Here is an 8,067-nt window from a genome sequence, read left to right as displayed (position 1 = left end):
GGGTGATGACGTTGCGCTGGCTGTCGGGGTCCGGTAAGGAGATCTAGAACCGTCGAGTAGGGTGTTTGTGGAGCGGCTCTGGTAGGGTGGACTACGGTGTGGGCGAAGCTGATCTGTGGCCGTGGACGAGGGCATAGGTGAAGCTGCTCCGGTGGTTGGGTTAAGGATGGTGTCAATGACGCGGATCTGCGGCCATGGACGGGGCGTCAGAAGCTGCTCCGGTGGTTGGGTTAAGGATGGTGTCGACGATGCGGATCTGCGGCCGTGGACGGGGCGTCAGAAGCTGCTCGGGTGGTTGGGTTAAGGGTGGTGTCGACGATGCGGATCTGCGGCCGTGGACGGGGCGTCAGAAGCTGCTCCGGTAGGTTGGATGAGGGTGCGAGGAAGCAGATTTGAGGCTGTGGACTTGTGAGTTGGCAAAGCGGCCCCGATAGGGTTGAGAATGGTATAGACGAAGCTACTCCAGTAGGGTTGACGCTGGTGTCGCCGAAGCGGCTCCGGTAGGGTTGAGGAAGGTGTCGGCAAAACGCCTCCGGTAGGGTTGAGGAAGGTGTCGGCAAAGAGGATCAAAGGCCGTCGACGGGGGCGTCGGTGGTGCGGCTCCGGGAGGTGTGGACGAAGCGTCTCCGGCGGGGAGTATGAATGAGCCGCTGCAGATGCGCGGCGGTTGACGAGAGTACCGGTGAAGCAGATACGGCGCCGTGGACAAGGCCGACACTGAATGGGCTGTGGTACAGTGGTGGATGAGCAGTCTACTTGTTTCTAGGGAAGGTGGGAGGGGTAGATGCGGCCACAGAAGCAGATCCAGCGAGGTGGACGCCGCTGGCAGTGAATGGGCTATGGTAATCCGGTGGATGAGCAGTCTAGGGTTTCAAGAGGGGAGGGGAGAAAGGGCGATGAAGTACGGACGGCGTGATGTAAGATGCGCTGGTGCTGTGGAGTTAGTCGCTTTTGCGGGAGGAGGGGAGAGGAAATGGGGGTGGCGTGTAGTGGGGGGAAGCGGAAGTTACCAAATCATCCCCGACCTATCATGTAGATGATGGTGGTATTGCAACTGTTGGTCTCCGTGCACCAAGGACAAAAGGGGGATTTCACATGCTAAAGACTAAGGTGGCGGAAATTTTAGAAGGAGGCGGGAGATTTTGCCACCCGCGGGATCGTTCGTATCCAGTTTCAACTAATTTTGGACCGTGCTAGCGGGAAGGTCATGCTAGACTGTGTACACGGGGCACGCGTCAGCAGTTAATAACTGGTGTGAAGTCCACCCTAGAAAAAAACACAATAACTCGGGATGATGCGCCAATAACTTGGACGTTCACACGGGCGCGACCAATCGTACGGGTGTAGTGGCGCCTTCACAAAAAAGGGATCAAACGCTCAGCCTATGTATTTCTCGTGTAAATAGATAATTTAATGCCATTGGTTATTTACTTTAAACATAATGCATTGACGTGTCAGTGTAGAGGCGCACAAAAAGAAATGGATATTGTAGTTAGCTACTTAAAAGTGTTACCTCATATGATTACATAGCCTCCATTTCATAAATTGCGTAACTGTTGAATTCATATATGAATATTACATATATATTACTTCAAAATAGAAACTTTAATCATCCAAGACTAATGAATTTGAATGCAAGAGTAACAATGGTGCGTGTGCATGATAGCTACATTGGTTGTTTGAAGAAACATCACTGTAACTTTGGCATGCACAACGGAAAAAGGTTTATTTAAATAGAAAAAAATGTGATATGTGAGCGTCCAATCTTTATAGCGGTGAATCGATATTGTACCTTTGGCCACGATACGAAGTAGATATTGACTTATGTTCAAGCGATGCAGGTCCACGGTCGCTAGATAGTGATACGTGAATGAATTGTGCAATCTCTCTCACACGCATACATATCTCATTTCCCTGTGGGTGTCGGAATCACACACGCGCACTTCGTGTATTTCTCCCCCTCCGTCGGGGTTAAATTCGTCTTTCTACCCCGTCCTACAAGTCTCTAACACAGAAACATACACGCTCTCTATGTCTAACACGCCCACCCCTTTAATTCCACCCACCCACAGCCACTAATGTCTCAAAGTATAATAATGTCTCTCACACATATGCTATCTCCCTATCCCTTAATATAGCTAGATATGTGTCACACAAACTCCTTCTCCCTACTAGCAAGATGCCCATGTGCATTGCACGGAACATCAAGATGCATTTGTATGAGAAGTTTATCTTGTGGGGGAAAAGGATGAATGAGGGAATGCCTTATTTGCAAATGCGGAGAGGGGTGTGGGTATCTTTTTTCAAAATTGACATATTTTCCTTCATGTCCGTCGGATAAAAATCGGATGGCCTATATTGCAGGATGGCAGGAACACCATCATCACCAACTCTGTTTTTTTATAAGAGTAGAGATATGTGAGTGTCACAGCCCCCTCCCCCCCCCCCACACACACACACTTCCCAACACCGAAGGAGTAGGGTGACACCTCGATCTTGATACTAATCTATCGATTGGCTTCTCTCTCAAACATACACACACACACAATACCCGGCACTGAACGAGTAGGGTGACACCTTGATCTTGATACTAATCTATCAACTAGATTCTCTCTCAAACATACACACACACACACACACACTACGCGGCACTAAAGGAGTAGGGTGGCACATCGATCTTTATAATAATCTAACGACTCCTCTTTCAAACACACACACACACACACACACACTCGCTAGTTGTGCCTCTGTGCCTACCGCGCACACTCTCGATACGTCTTTCTCTCCCTCCCTCCCCCCCAACAATGATAGCAGAAGGGTGACAACTCGATCTGATCATAATCTGTCAATTGGTTTCTCTCTCAAACATTGTGTCTCAGTGCCTCGCTCGGTAGCCCCCTCAATATGTAGACTTCTCGCGTGCGCGCACAACTATAGTGACGATGACGCTGAACCCAGTGTGCCTTCTTTTTACCAGCCTCATGTGATAGTTTTCACCCTGTTTTCTGTTAATTAACAAGGCAACCTTTTCTTTGTTACTACTCCCTCCGTTCCAAAATAGATGACTCAACTTTGTACTAACTTGTTTTATGTCTGCCCCGAATGATTTCAAATTCACTAGTACTCCCTCCGTTCCAAAATAGATGACCCAAATTTATACTAAAGTTAGTACAAAGTTGGGTCATCTATTTTGGAATGGAGGGAGTACTAGTGAATCTGAAATCATTCGGGGCAGACATAAAACATATCACTTCAACCCAATTATCGCAGCAACTACTTTAAAAGAAATTAGCTAGCTGCCCGTGCGTTGCATGGAACATCAAGATGCATTTGTATGAGTAGTTTATCTTGTGAGAGAAAAGGCTGAACGAGGGAAGGCCTTATTTGCGAACGTGGAGAGACGTGTGGGTATATTTTTGCAAAATTGCCATAGTTTCTTTCCTATCCGTTAGATATAAATCCGACGGCCTATATTGCAGGATGGCACGCACACCATCATCACCAACTCTGTTTACTACTCCCTCCGTCCGAAAATACTTGTCATCAAAATGGATAAAAATAGATGTATCTAAAACTAAAATACGTCTAGATACATTTCCTTTTATCCATTTTGATGACAAGTATTTCCGGACGAAGGGAGTATTTGTCTTTTCAGAGATTTCAACAAGTGACTATGACCGGACCTTACCAACATACTCAAAAAAGTAGTCCATAATTTTGATGTTACCCACTTTTCTTGGCGGTGCAGTGCCATCTGGATACCTCATAAATAAATCAAGGACAAATCTGACCCCTTCCTGAAAAGACATACGTAGCAAAATGAGTGAATCTACACTCTAAAATATGTCTACATACACATCCGTATGTGGTAGTCCATTTGAAATCTGAAAAGGAAAAATATTTAGGAACGAATGGAGTATATATAAGAGTATACATGGAGATATATCTCCAGCATGGTCTACAACAAAAATGTGCTGGGCTGGTTAGCGCCGGATGCTCGCAACGCGATGACATGAGTTCGAATTCTGTCTTTTAACTTTAGATTTGTATATTATATATTACTCTACTTATTTAATATATACTTATTTCACTACTGTACTGACAGTGGAACCCACAAAGTACTTAGAATATTAAGGATGGACTTGTTTCTTTTTAACTTTTTGTACGAAGCTGCAGCCACCCTGCAAGTCACGTGTACACTGTACATGCAATTAACTTTTTATAGAGGGACAATCATACAGGCAATTAACTCAAATGGATTGGATGTCACTCTATTATTTCCAGCATAAAGAGCATCTCCAATGGCAGCCGGCAAATTTCCTACCGCTTCCTTCCGCGGAGGACGACATCAAACGCCAGTGGCATACATTTTTACAACTCTAACCAACCAGATGAAATTCGTGCAAACACGGACTGATTTCATATAAGCATGAAGGATTTCGTATAAAAAAGCCGGATCTTCATATAAACATGATGGATTTCAGTACATTTACATGAACTAAGAGGTGCCAATCCGGCTCTCTTGTATAATTAATACTCCCTCCGTCTGGAAATACTTGTCCTAGAAATGGATATATCTAGAATTATTTTAGTTCTAAATGGCCGCCCGCGGATCCCTTTGTCTTCCTCATGTCCGTCAGACACTTGCGGGGTCGACGAAGGTCCTCGGAAGAGACGAAGCAGCAAAGAAACCACCTGAATCCGCGGTCATCGCCTCGGCGGTGGCCTTCATGGGTACCAAGTGGCGGTGGCCTCCCATGTTCTACTTCTCCTCGATGATGGCAGCGGACAGGGAGAAGCTGGCCACCGACCGGTCGCTCTCCACGCACCCGGCTTCTGTCTCTGCCTACATGCCGCTGCCGCAGGCACGAGAGGCGCACCCACAGACACGGCGGTACGATGCGGCAGCGACGGCGCCCGTACCGGCGTGCCGGCATGGAGCAACTCGCCACTCCTCATCGAGCTGAACTGGAGCGGCGAGTTGCTGAACCACGCACCTGCTTGGGGTGGCAACTGGCTCCGTCAGGCCAAGCGAGGTTGGTGAAGCACCGAGCGGCCTCACCCGTATCCAGAGGGCTCGGCGGGCCACCCAGCCGGGTAATATGCCGGAGAACGGCTCATCGGAAGCCATCGGAAGGGTGGAGAAAATGGTGAAGGATGAGATGGGGGAGCGGTGGAGGGGTGCGATTCTTGCCCGCTGTCTGTCTGGCCTCGTGTAAATAGAGGGCGGACGGTAGGAGCTTGGCCGGCGTCTGGCCTCGTTTAAACAGAGGGCGGACGGGAGGAGCTCGGTCGGTGTTGTGTTTAATTCTGGCCCGCTCATGAACAGACGTGTGGCGGGAGTAGGATTCTCGGTTTGCATGCGGGTTTAACGGAGGGGTTTAATGGAGGCGCTGGGCGTGCAGCGGGCGGCGCAGTACTATTCGATTTGACAGCATTAATGAGCCGTCAAATCACAAAGGCCCTCGCCTCTCGTGAAACTGACCGAGCTAGACTGCCCCACCCTCTAGCCTTTTAAAAAATGTATATACTCCACTTTTGTACAGTTGTAGTATCGATGGATTGCCCCATGGAGCAAAACTTGAAATTAAAAAAACGTGGTACATATAGAGAGCGCTCGTGAACTTTTATAGTTTATAGGTCCCTTTATAGTTTGTGCCAAATTTTGACTAAAGATTTAACTAACAAAATGTTAATGCATGTCAAGAAAAATTATCTCATTGGATTCGTCTTTGAACATAGTTTTGAAAAATATAATGTTTGGTGACATGCGTGAACATTTTCTTAGTTTAGTCTATGGTCAAAGTTTGGCACGAAATACAATGGGGACCAATAAACCCGGACAGAGGTAGTAGTAACGTAAGTGTGGTAACATGCAAAGCTTCATTTATTAGGTTATAGACTCATATTGCATTGGGACATGTCATGTTACAATAACTAGCCACATAAGCAAATTTGCTGAGTTGGACTCGATGTTACTGCTGAAGTTACTCCCACGGTGGCTAGTCTTACTAGTATTTGGTTTTCCTAAGATGACTTATAATACTCACCTAGACAAAGGGAGTATTCGATTTGACAGCGGGCGGCGCAGTTCCCGATACGCCTTTAATGCAGACGAGGGAGGGAGTAGCGATTCCCGATATGTTGAACGTCCAATGCATCCTCCTTCAATTAATGCATGAGGGAAGTAATGAGAGGAGGTCCGGGAAAAGAGGTTGCACGATGTGAATGCAACGCAGTTTGCCCTCATTGCCCTCATATAAAGGCGCCCCTCCTCCATTCCAATGCATCTACCACATCGTACGCACCTAAGCACTTGCCTAAGAACCTACACTAAGCGCAAAAGAGCTTGCTCCAGACCCATGGCGGCGATGCGCGTGAGCGGCCAGCGGCTGCGCCAGATGGTCCACGATGCCGGCCTGCAGCATGGTGCCGAGGATCGTCTCCAGACGGTGTTGGAGACCAGCTGGTGGATGGCCGCCGTCGACGCCAACTACGACTCTCAGTTGGACCAGATGATCGTTGCCACCAGCAACAAGTTCACCGTCCTCAAGAAGCTCGCGGACGACATCGCCGTACTCCTCCAGCCCGCGCGCCCGGGCTCCTCATTGCCTGCCACCCTAATCGGCCTCCATGGCCGGAACCTCTTTCAAGCACTGGTGGCCCTGCAACTGCCCGCCGACGCCATGAAGAATGTCCACCTGGAGGTCGCGCTCGCCGCGAGGCGCCTCGCCCTGCAAGAATTCGTCGACCTACACATCCACGCGTACGAGCAACTCGTGTACATAGGTATCTACAAGGCCAGTGAGGATGCTACGACGTTGGCCTTCCTCAACCGGCTGGAAGCCTTGGATTCCTTTGTTGAGAAGCACCTCGACCTTGCCACAAAAGCCAATGCTCCTTAGCCGCCGGACGGTGGCCCGGCGCACTAAGTTGAGGAGGAGGTCGTACGTTCGTGGATCCATCTTTCTTCTTGCCTTCTGTAACCACCACTGCGATCGCATCATCCTGGCCTTAATTCTTATTGTGTTGTTGCATTCTCGTTCCAGTCAATACCAACATGTGCGATCCCTTTGCTTAATTATATGCATCACTGTAACTAGTACTCCATCCGTCAATTTATAAGTTGTGCTTACCTTTTCCATCAACTTCGTGCAACGCGCGGGCATCTTGCTAGAAACACTAGAATATGTCTATATAATCCGTATGTGATAGTCCATTTGAAATCTCAAAAAAGACAAATATTTAGGTACGGAGGGAGTAATATATTAGGAGTATATCAAAACAATAGTGATTTCTTTCAAGTTTGTGAACAAATACTACTATTCTACTACTTTGGATCCATCAGAACGCACGGGCACATTGCTAGTAAAAGGAAAAGGCCTGCCATGTTCGCATCGCACCCCCACACGCCCGGGAATTGGGAGTACAACACGGCCCATCTGGCACGACACATAGCTTAGGGAAGGCGTGTTGCCTAGCAGTGGCGGATCTTGAAGCAAAATGTTGGGCGTGCCAGTCTAGCCAGGCTTTAGAAATTACCCTTGTGTTGACGTTCCATGCCTCAAAACTGGATATACAACTACGAAAATCCTGCTAGGTTGGGTAGGCCAGGGCACGTGTTGGCCCTCACGTAGCTCCGCCCCTGTGCCCAGCATTTTCACTTTCATGTGGGACCGCCCGTTGAGCAAACCGACACCCCGCCCGCCGTCGGGTTGGAAACAGAAACAAGGGGAAGATCTAGATGTAGCACGGAAGCCAAGAAATTTTGTGTCAGACGGGGCTCGTTGATAGAGTAGGAACATTCTGTATTAGTACCACTCCTACCAAGTTTGTACTCCTAATACTATTATATTACTAGTACTACCACTATACAACTAGTAGATACGTGCACGACACAACATCATAGGAACAAAAAATGGGAAGATCTTGTTTTGGGTGATTTATCTTTTTTCCAATCAACGTAGTATGAATAATATGATGTGGGGGGCACCCATGAAGCTTATGTGGCTTGGTTGCATGGCTACGGAAGGTTAGAGAAAAATAAATAGATAATGTGTTTAGAGT

This window comes from Triticum dicoccoides, chromosome 6B (genome assembly GCF_002162155.2).
Source record: "Triticum dicoccoides isolate Atlit2015 ecotype Zavitan chromosome 6B, WEW_v2.0, whole genome shotgun sequence".
Classification (NCBI taxonomy): Eukaryota; Viridiplantae; Streptophyta; class Magnoliopsida; order Poales; family Poaceae; genus Triticum; species Triticum dicoccoides.
Note: the sequence above shows the minus strand (reverse complement) of the source record.